The sequence below is a fragment of the Schistocerca nitens genome, chromosome 2, assembly GCF_023898315.1.
Source record: "Schistocerca nitens isolate TAMUIC-IGC-003100 chromosome 2, iqSchNite1.1, whole genome shotgun sequence".
NCBI lineage: Eukaryota > Metazoa > Arthropoda > Insecta > Orthoptera > Acrididae > Schistocerca > Schistocerca nitens.
This window is the reverse complement of record NC_064615.1, coordinates 700,592,801-700,606,238: the sequence shown is the minus strand read 5'-3', so window position 1 is coordinate 700,606,238 and position 13,438 is coordinate 700,592,801.

The window sequence follows — 13,438 nt, the reverse complement described above, 5'->3', positions numbered from 1 at the left end:
ACCTGACGGTGTGTGGTGGAGGGTACTTCTGTTCCATTCTAGGATGTTGCGTGGGAAGAACGACTGTCCGTAAGCCTCCGTATTAGCTCTAATTTCTACAATACTGTCGTTGTGGTCGTTTCGCGAGACGTGTGTGGGAGACACTAATACGTCGTCGACTCTACCCGGAACATACTCTCTCGGAATTTCAATAGTAAACCTCACCATGGTGCACAACACCTCTTTTGCAGCATCTGCTACTGGAGTTTAGTGATCATCTCAGTAACGCTCTCAGACCCACTAAACCGTGACGAATCGTTGGATCTTGTCTATCTCTTCTAGTAATCCAACCTGCTAAGGGTCGCAGACTGATGAGGAACAGACAAGAATCGGTCGAAAGTTTTGTAAGCCACTTGAATCGCGGATGAATTCCATTCTCTTAAGATTCGTTCTATCTGGCATCTCTTAACATGTAACACATTTTACGCAGTTCGCACTCCCACGTGACCCACAAACGTACTGCTCTGTCTTTCGTTGGAAAATTAACCGTTAACAGTTTTATAAAATGGTTCAAATGGCTCTGAGCACTATGGGACTTAACTTCGAAGGTCATCAGTCCCCTAGAACTTAGAACTACTTAAACATAACTGACCTAAGGACATCACACACATCAATGCCCGAGGCAGGATTCGAACCTGCGACCGTAGCGGTCGCGCGCTTCCACACTGTAGCGCCTAGAACCGCTCGGCCACCCCGGTCGGCAACAGTTTTATACTCTAGACAGCAATATTTTGGGGATTAGGGGCACACGGATGTGCTGCACTGTGTGTACTCCCGTGACGTCAAAAATTTCGAAACTGGATTAATAAAAAGTAGAGAAAATTTAAGATGGTAGTTTTAATGCTACATGTCTTCTGTATAGTCTCCCTTTGCTTGACTACAACGTACAGAACGGTCTTACTACTACCGTTTTGCAGTCACTTGGCGGTGAATTAATGAATGGATTGAATTGGATTGTTTGGGGGAAGAGACCAAACAGCGAGGTCATCGGTCTCATCGGGTTAGGGAGGGACAGGGAAGGAAGTCGGCCGTGCCCTTCAAAGGAACCATCCCGGCATTTGCCTGGAGTGATTTAGGGAAATAACGGAAAACCTAAATCAGGACGGCCGAACGCGGGATTGAATCGTCGTCCTCCCGAATGCGAGTCCTGTGTGCTAAATTAATAAATGACCAGAAATTTACTGCTCTTTTCTCACCATTACTTGTGTTACCGCTAGGCTGCATAAATCTCTTCCATTCAGGTATTGCTAGCACTTGTAGCGTGGGCTGCACTGAGTAAGACTTTTACCGCACATCCACAGTCCATATTGCAAGTTGGGTATTAATATTTCTGATGGAATGGGATTAGGATCACGTTTAAATTTAGAACAGTAATCTGCTATAATGCATTGCTTGACTTGTATTGAAATATCTGAAGCTCCATAACACCTATGCGGTCTATTTCTGTTTCAGAGGGAGACAATTTAAGCCTTGGGGGCCTCTTCAGATGTTGGAAGAGCTGAGGCTGGGGTGATGCATTTCATACCGCTCATGCCGTGAAAAATATTGCAGACAGTGATAATGGAGACAATGAAATCGACATTATCGATTATATGTTGTCAGCATGTTACACTTGGATATAGCTCTTCAGTGTGGCAGACAGTTGACAGCTCCATCTCTCGAGCTTTTTTACGTAATAACTCGGTTAACAACTGAAAATAGGTGCACAGTTCGAACTGAAAGTAACTCCACTATATGAATACGAGCTCAGTGAAGTTATTTTGGACAGAAATGCTGGGGAGGTGCTGTCGGTAAACTCAAAAGCCAGCAGCACTCGTTGCATTTCCCGAAAAAAAAAAATACTGCAGTCGCCGTACAGGATGACTAAGGATCAATTTCTCCTCTAGCAGTGTAGAAGAATTCCCGTATAATACATCCATAAAGCAGATCACACACAAGACGCTAGTACCACGCTCATATCCTACCTGTCAGGATTTTTAGTAGCTATGTTGTTCAGGACACTCTCTCCTCCCAGCATACAAAAACTGGGGACTACAAGAATTTTTTCCAGTATTCAACAAGTTTTTGGTCTTCGTTGAGTGGGCTATTGGCTTCGCATTGGGGAACACCTAGCTAGAAAGATACGTCCGACCGTCTTCATCTGGTTTACTATAGTTTCGCTGTTTCGCTACAGACGAATGTCAGAATGATGCATTATGCAAGGAAATGGTCGTTTCCTTTCGGCCATCGTACACCTAAAAAATAGTGCTTCGGTCTCATGACATCACTGTCCTCGTAACAGTTTCCCTGTCCACAGATTGATGAATCTGTAACTCCGCGCAATTTGTCAGAAGTAAATTCTAGTTTGAGTTGCAGATCTAGTTACCAAGAAGTGAGCTTCACTCAGAGCCCAAGGGAATTACTAATTCCTCCCCCCCCCCCCCCCCCTCCCCAGCAAAGCTTTTAGGCATGCGCCGAACACGCGCGACCCGTCGCCGGCTCTTCCTCGCACGCCGCCGCCTTCCGCCAGCACCGTTATATAGCGCTTGCCTCCAGTGGCGATCTGCTCGGGTTTCGCGTCCCTGGCTTTACTGTGTTGTCAAATAAACACTGGTGGGGAGGGACCGGCGAGTTCAGCGACCGATCAGTTTACGTGACGAGACCGCGTCCGCTTTTTATGCACCGAGGACAGCGTGAGAATCAAGGTGGCCTTCCGAGTAACCGAGCACTCCGACTTCCCAATTATGGGCGTTCTTGAAGATGCCCAGCAGAAAATTACAAGAATTTTAATGAACACGGCTATAAAGTCTTACGCAAACAGTGAGCACTGCAGTCCCATGACGTTCTCAGGAAGTACTTTCGTAAAAATAGGAGAAAACGTACAAGTAACATGCAACTTACAATACGTCTGCGGTAGGGTAAGACATAGATGCAAATTAGCCAGATACAGCGTGTCCAGTGGGGAATAATGGAAAAGAAAATTGAGGATCTGTTAGGTGAAACGTAAATGCACCAGAGAGAGGCAGAGCCGACTTTGGGCTTGTTAATGGAAACAGAAGAAAAAGAAGACAACTTCATAGGATTTGTCGACCTACAAAAAGCATTCGACGATGTAAAATGGTACAAGACGTTCGAAGTTCTGTGAAAAATATGAGCGAGTCGTGGGGCACGACATGTGATATACTGGTACAAGATGTACAAGAACTAACAGGGAAAAATAAGAAATAAAAAACCAAGACTGAAGTGCTCAGATTAAACAGGGTGTAAGGCAGGGATGCGCGCTTTTACCCCTACTGTTCAATTGTCTAACGAATGACGGAAATAAAAAAAAAGAGAGATTGAAGAGAGGTTAAAATTCAGGGTGAAAGTAAATCAATGATAATATTCCCGTATTAAATTACAGAGCATCTTGAATGAAATGAACAATGAAATCAGTTCCGCATAAGGACTGAGAATAAACCTTAGAAAAACGAGAGAAATGAGGAATAGTTGAAACGAGATTAGCGATAACATTAAAATTTGTGACTAATAACAAAAATGTGAAGTAATTCAGCTATCTTGAAAGCAAGATAGACGAAGAAAGGAGCACATAAAAAGCAGAATAGCACAGGCAGAAACGACATTCCTGGCCATAAGAAATCTACTAAAGTCAAACACAGGCCTTAATTTGCGGAAGAACTTTCCGAAAATGTACCTGTAAAGGACAGTACCGTATGGTAATGAATCATGGGCTTTGGGGAAACCGGAGAAGAAGACAATGTAATTGAATGGGGCATGGTACTATAGAAGAATGTTGAAAAACAAGTGGCCCATAAACACGTGTCAGATCATACATAGCAAGGACGTGGGACATACTACGCATATTTTAATTTGCGTATTAATTACTGATCGTTAGTGCTCATGCACCTGAGAATGAAACTTATCCTGGAAAGTGGCTGTGCTCTTTTTCTTTTATTGGAAAATAAAATTTAATACGGTTGCATGCGGATCTTATCAATCTTGAATAATCTATGCAACAGTTGAGGATGTCCTATCAAGAGAAAAAATCTGGCATATGCTTCAAGCAATTTACAGTAACCTAAAAAAATCTATATCAGGGTGACTGGCGGTAAATTTTGACTCTGATCCTCCCTTATACATGCCCAGTGCTTTAATGATTGGGCCAGTTTGCTGTTGTACTAATGTAAGCTTATCTATGAACGGAATAAATATGTATTTTTTGTTTCAATGGAACATAAAGAAGTCATATGAAGGTGAAATATGGGTCCTGCGTGCAGTATTGGGGGTAGAGAACTGCGTGTTCTGCATGATACTCTTTAACCGCTTAGTTGGGATCACTTTTATCACAAGTCCTCAGACTGAACACTGCAACTGATGAAATAAATGATATGGCAGGTGAAAGAAAGTTAGAAAAGTCATGCAAGAAGTGTTCCCGTGTAATGAATGATATATAATATTATTCTTTATAAACTGAATATCAGACTCAGCAACCATTACGTACAGTCTCTTATTTAAATGCTACGCAATTAATATTATGAGAAGTACATATAAGTACCTTTCTTTAAATTTTATTGTTTAATGAAGCATATAATAAACATTAAAAGAGTTTTCTTCCGGTTATATTCGTAGATTAAGCCATGTTCCGTCTAAAGAACTTCATAAATTGACCGATATATAATTTGAGTATCTGTTAAAATTATGCATGCTCGTGTACGTGCAGAAACATGACAACAAGTGCTACATAGAGTAAAACATATTAAGCTCCAGTGCACAAGTCTGCTGCAGCCAGTGAAACATAATAAATACGAAACTCGTATCGCAATGCAGCAGCTTACTAAACATCTAGAATCGGTACATATCACAAAAAGACGTGACGAAAAACTGTGATGTTCCTGAAAATGTACAGAACAAAATCCATAGCCACGAAATGTGTTTAAGACTGTTGAAATGCTTTTAGGACCGAAAGGGAACAGGTGATGATAGACCATGTTCGGTTCAACCGTCAAAATGCAGAGCAACAGAGAACATTGAACAAGAATGACAGATCTTTGCTCGTAAGTCAGAGCAATTGACAACTATCAGTGACAGTATTAACATCTCCACAAAGACGTTTCTTGTTAGTGTCGCACATATTGACTAATGACCAGAAGTAAACGCAACTGGAAACTATATTGACATGTGTGATCTAGAACCACTTTCTCCACCTTTTTTTTTCATTCGGGACATACCAAGGTACGTTTCAAACATTCACGACACCCCTGAATGTTTTTTTTTCTCCTAGGTGGAAAAAAGCAAACACATGTAATACATAAACGCATTTTTTGTTATTATGCTTACAATCACGTATAATGGAGTGCCATTTGTTGCGAATTGAGCTATTCCAAGAAACTATTTGGCGATACATTGTTTGTGTTCTAGATATTTTATCTGCAGAAGATTAAGAAAAATTAAAAAACTCGTGTCATGCCTGACATGTATTCACGACTCACCGCTGATTCTTGAGACGGCATTTGAGGAACGCTGATTTAGAAATCCACTTGCCTTGGAATTCATCCTCTCAGTGTGTGAGATCTGGTGTTACTAATTCGATATAGATATGGATCTGGATCACCGGCTTAGTGTGTGTATCACCTTCTATTTGACTTTCAAGGGCGTATGATATCGATACTTCGATTGATTTGGTAGTAGCTTTCAGCAGTTCCCAATAGTGTACTGTAACTGATGGAGATTACTTTGAAGACTAATGAAGGCCTTATAATTGTTTTTTTTTTTCTGGTTTCTTAGTTTTACGGTAATTTCATGGAACTTTTAAGTTTATGCACACAGTAAGAAAAGAGACAAATGCTTCCGTTTTTGACCAGGGCGAGGCATGCAACGACATCCTTAGTCGTACATTCTCAGGTGACAAAAAAAACTTCAAAGATGGGTATATAACTCTAGAAATTACAACTTCTGATTTTTATCCTCATTTGTTGTGAGGATGTGTACAGATATCTAATTGCGTGCGTTAATCAGTATTGAACATGCCTATACCTTGGTTATATTACGTTTGTACTTGGTCAAAGCAATAAGAACTGCCTGTAACACCAAAAAACATGTAATACTTGTTTTGAGCAGTTTAAAAAAAGATGTAATGTACTTCGGTGTACTTACTACATCTTTAATTGCGCTCCTATGGAGACGCGTAAGTTCTTTTTACGTTTTTATTCATCCTTGGCCGATAAACGTACAGCCGCTTACGAGTACTTCATCTGTCACTCGCGCTGTATTACGCATGTAACATGACATGTTATGAGGATTCCTGCGCTATCTACGCTCGTTAGGAGGTACGCGAAACCTCGCCGCAACCGCGTGAGTAATCGACGCCGCGAACCATTAGCGTCTCGTGCCGCCAGACACTGTCCAGATATGCAAACCACTTCCTCGGTTCGTACCACAGCGCATGCTCACTGGTATCGCCCCTCTCTGTCGGCTTCAGAGGGCCATTCCCATTTTAAATTGCTCTAGTTGGCACTGCTCTGCAATCCACTCTGGTTGTGTTCGTTAATTACAACATGGCAGTTTGGTACTACTGGACTGCGGAGGAAGCGGTTCCAATCCTGGTGTTGAGGGGAATTTAAATTTCCAGAAATCAGTCGGTGACGAGAAGTTAGATGGTGACCTGTTGTTACTTTCTGTTGATTCTCTTCCAGTTGTTATCTATATCTTCAAGCTTAAGTTATTAGCTGACCTAGTAGATAGTGTCGGAAGTTTCATGCGGCTTTTTGCGGATGATGCTGTAGTATACAGGGAAGTTGCAGCAGTAGAAAATTGCAGCGAAATGCAGGAAGATCTACAGTGGATAGGCACTTGGTGCAGGGAGTGGCAACTGACCCTTAACATAGACAAATGTAATGTATTGCGAGTACATAGAAAGAAGGATCCTTTATTGTATGATTATATGATAGCGGAACAAACACTGGTAGCAGTTACTTCTGTAAAATATCTGGGAGTATGCGTGCTGAACGATTTGAAGTGGAATGATCATATAAAATTAATTGTTGCTAAGGAGGGTGTCAGGTTGAGATTCGTTGGGAGAGTCCTTAGAAAATGTAGTCTATCGACAAAGGAGGTGGCTTACAAAACACTCGTTCGACCTATACTTGAGTATTGCTCATCAGTGTGGGATCCGTACCAGGTCGGGTTGACAGAGGAGATAGAGAAGATCCAAAGAAGAGCGGCGCGTTTCGTCACAGGGTTATTTGGTAAGCGTGGTAGCGTTACGGAGATGTTTAGCAAACTCGAATGCAGACTCTGCAAGAGAGGCGCTCTGCATCGCGGTGTAGCTTGCTGTCCAGGTTTCGAGAGGGTGCTTTTCTGGATGAGGTATCGAATATACTGCTTCTCCCTACTTATACCTCCAGAGGAGATCACGAATGTAAAATTAGAGAGATTCGAGCGCGCACGGAGGCTTTCCGGCAGTCGTTCTTCCCTCGAACCAAACGCGACTGGAACAGGAAAGGGAGGTAATCACAGTGGCACGTAAAGTGCCCTCTGCCACACACCGTTGGGTGGCTTGCGGAGTATAAATGTAGATGTAGATGTAGGTGAAAAAACAAATTCATACCTCTTATACACCATGCGATAAACAGGGTGAACAGACGAGACACCATGACTCAGTCGTGAGCTCATGGTCCTCGGTTCGTTGCTTGGGAAGTCAGATATGTTTGTACCTTAAGAAGTTCTTCAGTAGGGCAGTAATTCTTCTTCCAGCCCCTGTTACATGGAGCTAACTACCACGGAATATTCCGCGCCGTCAGGGGAATTCGCTGAAGAACCTAAACTGAGTCCTCTGTTCTCCAGTCCTCTGTTCTCCACTGAGCCAAACCACAGGCTGACTACTAACAGTTGTCTTCAGAGCTGCGTGGAGATTGCATCACACGCAAAATCCATACCCTGAATCAGTCATAGCCTCTGTTAAGGAAGACATGCAAACAGCAATAGCGTAGCTTTGCCAGCATCTACACCTCGCTCTGTCTTCCAGAAGACGCTGCCTCTCAGGAGTAAACTCGCATCCGTAGACTGACTCAGGGTATGGATTTTGCGTGTGATGCAATCTCCACGCAGCTCTGAAGACAACTTTTAGTAGTCAGCCTGTGCTTTGGCTCAGTGGAGAACAGAGGACTGGAGAACAGAGGACTCAGTTTAGGTTCTTCAGCGGCAGTAAGTTACTAGAAGTACGAGTACGTAGCGACTCCAGAAAATAACTTGCGGTAACTCCGGTAGAATTGAACCGCTGGATGCGACAGACCGTGGCGTATTTCACAAATGCTCCGCTAGTGAGTACTCCCTTCCTACTTGTGAGGACTATCTTTTGTGAATGAATGTAGTGAGAAAATGTTGCTATTATTTTCTTGTTAGTTTTGGAGAAAAAATCATATTCTCTGTTCTGGTAAGCCGAAAAGTTTTTATCGCATAGTTACGTAATTTTAATCTTTAGGATTATAATCAATCCTGCTGGAGGAATATCAGCATCTGGAAATTATAGGGGAGGTTGAAAATACCGCTTCATCTGTAAGGTGCTTTTTATTTTCCAATGCTTAAACCACGATCGGTTTCGGACTTTCACATGGCCATCATCAGGTGTGGTACTGAAAATAAACAAGAGACCGAAGCTAATATTAATTTTCACACGCAGTAGTACATATCAGAGAACAACAAAGAAGTTCCCTATGACTTTTTAGAAAACAGCGATCGGGCCAATTACATTTCTGTCCTTTCTTCTACTCATCCGACCGCGCGTCTGCTTCCTCATGCGCCGCAGGTGCTTGCGCGTCACTTTCTTCGTCCTCATCCTCCGACGAAAGTTGTACACACGTCGAATCATCGGATTCCTCGTTCTCCTCCATCTCCAACGTGATAGGATATTGTAACTTGCAGTGCACAATATGACGATTAGCACTAATCACACTAATCCTTGCCAGCGGTGCCCCATCACCAATTGTCATTTCATTGTTTTACGGTTTATACAGAAGCTTTAAGTCTCCGGCTTTAGTTGTGAGTTTACTACAGTTCTTTACTGCTGCGTTCCATATGTGCCTTTACTACACAAAATGTACTGTTAATGCTCTTCATCCTGCTTTCTTGTAATGCTTTTTCTCCCTTTGCATGAAAATCACTAACTCAAATTGTGAACGGCCTACAACTGAAGCGGTATTTTCAATCTCTGCTGTGTTAGGGGTAATCGGGAGAGACGGCCAATATTATTTGGGATAGATGGACCACGTGTTTTAAGAAGGAGAGGTGGACCACAATTTATCTTAGGTGATATGAAAGTATATTTTATATTTCGAAAAAGGACTGAATAACATACGTTTTTTCTGTACTTGGTATTGGTATTAGTTAAAAACCCATTTCCCGCTCAAGAAACCATCTGGAAAAGTATAGCTTGTACTTGATAGACACAGGTCTCACACAAGCTGGTTTGGAAACATTAGAGTTTGCAGAGGAATGAGAGATTATTTTAATGAGTCTCTCTCCACCTACATCCCACTGGTTCCAGCCGCTAGACCGCTCAGTTTTTTACAATGTTGCAGCTCTTACATTCAGCCAGGAAAATTAGTCGTCTTCAGTTTGGGAAACTGCTCAACTCAGCGTGGGCTCAAAAATGGTGAAAGTGGCTTCAAGGCAAGTGGTATAATACAACTGAATATGAATATGGCCGCAGTCCCAGACTATGCTTACGGTATTTGTCTGAAGATGCTTATGTGCCAGCAAATGGAAGAGCTGAATGTCACACACAGGCCAACCAACCACTTAAAAGCTCATCAAAAGACCTACTGATCCCAAGCAAATCAAAAGAGCAGAGTTATCTGCACAAGTCAAATTGCTTCACTGACGCAACTTCGGACTCCACTCCTGCTAAACCTAAAACTTCGAAGACGACCAATTCAAAACTGACTACTCCTAAGACAACACTTACAAACCATTTGGAAGAAATATAACCTGTTCCTTCGATTGATAAAATTACAAATGTTAAGAGGAAGGCAACAGCTGCATCCAAAATGCAGAAAACATTGAAACTGTAAAGAAAAAGAGGGATGACAAACGCAAGGAAACAGAAAATAGAAACATAAACGATCACCAATGCAAATTAATAGTGAAGGAAAAAGAGATCGAAGAAGCTAAAAAAGAAAAAAATTGCAAATAACTCACAGCGCTCAACAGATGCAGAACGTTGAAGACATTGTAGAAGATTACGAAAGTAGATTTGATGAATGGGGCGAAGATGTATGTGTTGCGTATGGGGAAACCTATTACGAAACTAATAATTGGATTCAGTGTGTTTCCTGTTCACGATGGTCACATGAATTTTCTTCGACATTTGATAATAAGTGAAATTGCTCTGGTAAGAGAAAGATAGGCTAATGCGTGAACAAAACCAACAATTCGTTACAAAAGCTAATGTTCAGTCAAGCTTTATAAGGAACTGATCAATTTGTTTTGGGCTAAAATATTTAACAGTATCATTCTGTTCTCATTACAACGTATTCCTAATACAAAAACGTAATTTTAATAGACTCTTTTCTTCAAGTATATAGTCATTTTTACAAGGTCCGTCTCACATGGTGCACTAGTCCATCTCGCCCAAAAACCACACGAACATGCTGCCATAAGCAAAAACAGGATCCTGGTTACCTGCAGACACAGTTCTGCTGCGGTTCGGATAACAGGTGCAGCCCAGTGTGGTTCAAATGGTTCAAATGGCTCTGAGCACTATGGGACTTAACATCGGAGGGCATCAGTCCTCTAGAACTTAGAACTACTTAAACCTAACTAACCTAAGGACATCATACACATCCATGCCCGAGGCAGGATTCGAACCTGCGACCGTAGCAGACGCGCGGTTCCGGACTGAAGCGCCTAGAACCGCTTGGCCACCGCGGCCGGCCACAGTGTGGGAGTGGGGTGGCACAGCAACTATAAACATACTCCAAAGACGAAGTACATTCTTGTGGGCAAAACGTCGAAATTTCACACAGAATCACCGGGAAATTCTTGGAGAATATGGAGCAAATGCAATGTCGCGTCCAGCTGAGGTGAAATGATGTCAGCAGTTTGACCAATTCCGCGCAGAGATGGGCGGTGATGATAGGCCGTACAGTCCAGATACTGTACCATGCAATTTGCATCTTTTCGGCTAGCTGAAAGAACGTCTGGACAGTATAGAAAGATCCAAAGTATTTTCTTTTCTGTTACCGAGCCGCCTTGTCACTGTCATTCCAAATGGATTATTTATGCGTTATTCTGATTTACATCGTTGAAGATAATCTCCAGGACCAAAGATTTTATAAAGGTTAGTTATTTTCCTGATTTTTACCTCTTTACGCGAAGAGGTAAAGAAATAAGCTTAAAACATTTTTTGAAATGGTCTGTTTTCTTCATATTTTCATAAATAAAATTTTCTCTCGTGTTAGAAACAAAGTTACTATAGGTCACAGTAGTTTCTGTGAATATGATGACGAAGTACAGCTGAAAATATAACGACGTTTCAGGACCATACTGATAACGGAACGGTCGGAAGAGTACGGGTTTTCTCCGAAGGAAAATTTTAAATGGAGCTTTTCTTCAAATGTGTTTTGCTCACACAGGAAAGAATACCAGATTTTGAATTAATGATCTGTTTTCTTACCTTGACGCAAAAATAAATAATTTTCAGCTATGAAAATAAATTGTTTGATGAAGAACAATTGGCGTGCACGTAAATTGAAAGTGACTCTAGCTTTTGATATAACTGCTCATACAACGTCTTCCCTCCGAAATTACTAAGTATAAATGTCTTGCATCTGAGTCGGTCTAATTCAGCAAATGGTCGAAAAAGAATATAAAGAACGGAGAAAAGCCTTCAGCGTAAAAGATCATACATCTAGAAAGATTTAATGAAAATCAAAAAGGCAGCTGAATAACAATTAATATAGAAATATGATGGTTATGTTAAATAATAATAGCAATTTATACAATAAGATCGAAAGTATAAAGCGCATAACTTGCTCGTGCGAGATAGAAGAGGCATTTCAGTTTATTAAGGTATCTAAATTAAACCTGCCTTACATTAGCCTTCATTTGTTCCCTTTTTAATGGCATATTACGTATTTGTTTTGTGCTAGGAGTTGTAAAACCGTGCAATTCCTGTAATCAGCAAGAGTTGTTGGTTACTGAAATGTTCAGAATCGGGTCGGCTCATATCAGCTTCATAACTTCGAAGCAGCGATGGCCACAGAATCCCTATTGGGTATGAAAATAATTAAAACGTTCGTTACCATGAATTACCTCGTAACTTGAACTATAGCATGTTTCTCGCTGTCAGGTTCCCCACCTTGTTAACATGCAAATGATCTTCTCTTTTAGTTGCGATAAGTTGCAACCAACGGAGACCACGATCCCCGTGTTCTCAAGGAGTCAAAATTTATTGGTTTTCGTGAAGAAGTATTCCCACCATGTGACACTTTTCAACATCCGAATGAAGAGCCTGGCATCTCTAGACCTTATCTAGCTGTCTGATATACGCCCTTAATTTACACGACTATATCCTGAGTATTTTACTTTCTCCTTCGTAGTCGACCCATTTATTGTGTTCCCATTTCAAGGAATAAGATGTAATGTATTTCTTCATGTTTGTCTGAGAGATTGTGGTATTTTCATAACACGATCAAATTTCATATCTCACTGCAATTTGATGGAACCAGACAGACCAGCCTAAGCATATTCACGCCGGGAGATATCGCACTAATGCTTTGTAACACCGTCTCTAGCCTAGATGCGCTCTACAAAACCTACGGTTCGGTAGTTCTGGTACAGAACAGGAATGACGTAGTAAATGACACACTTATTAGTAGTACTGTCAGAACTGTCAGGGAAAGAAATATAAATGAACGTGTAAGAGAGAGAATGGGAGCTGACGCCTTCCTTTCGCTTTTTTGTTTGTTTGGTTGTTTGTTTTGCACATAATTAGAACTGCACCTCATTCGGTGTTAGTTGATTGCGTATTTTATGTCCTTACAGAATATAAATTGCGTTTTACAACTAATAAAAGTTAGTTGATCGTGTAACTTCTGTGCTTATACGTAACTATAGAAATTACTTTTGATGCAATTACACTTTACACTCACAAACATAAAAAATTGTGTAATTATTATTGTTATTTTGCATTGAATAAAACTCTCTTCATCAACAGTTTCCTGTTATTACCGATAAGTGCAAATGTTGTTTGTGAATGGCAGAAACATGTTTTATATAAGAACTTGTTACGTAAGTACTGAAGCGATGTTTGATATATTTTTGTTTCGCTGTTTTTCTTACATTATCTTTTTGTTGAGTTAAATGTGTTTTCTAGCGCTATGTGGTAAATCTGTATTGTTTTCTTTATTTTTACTACAATATC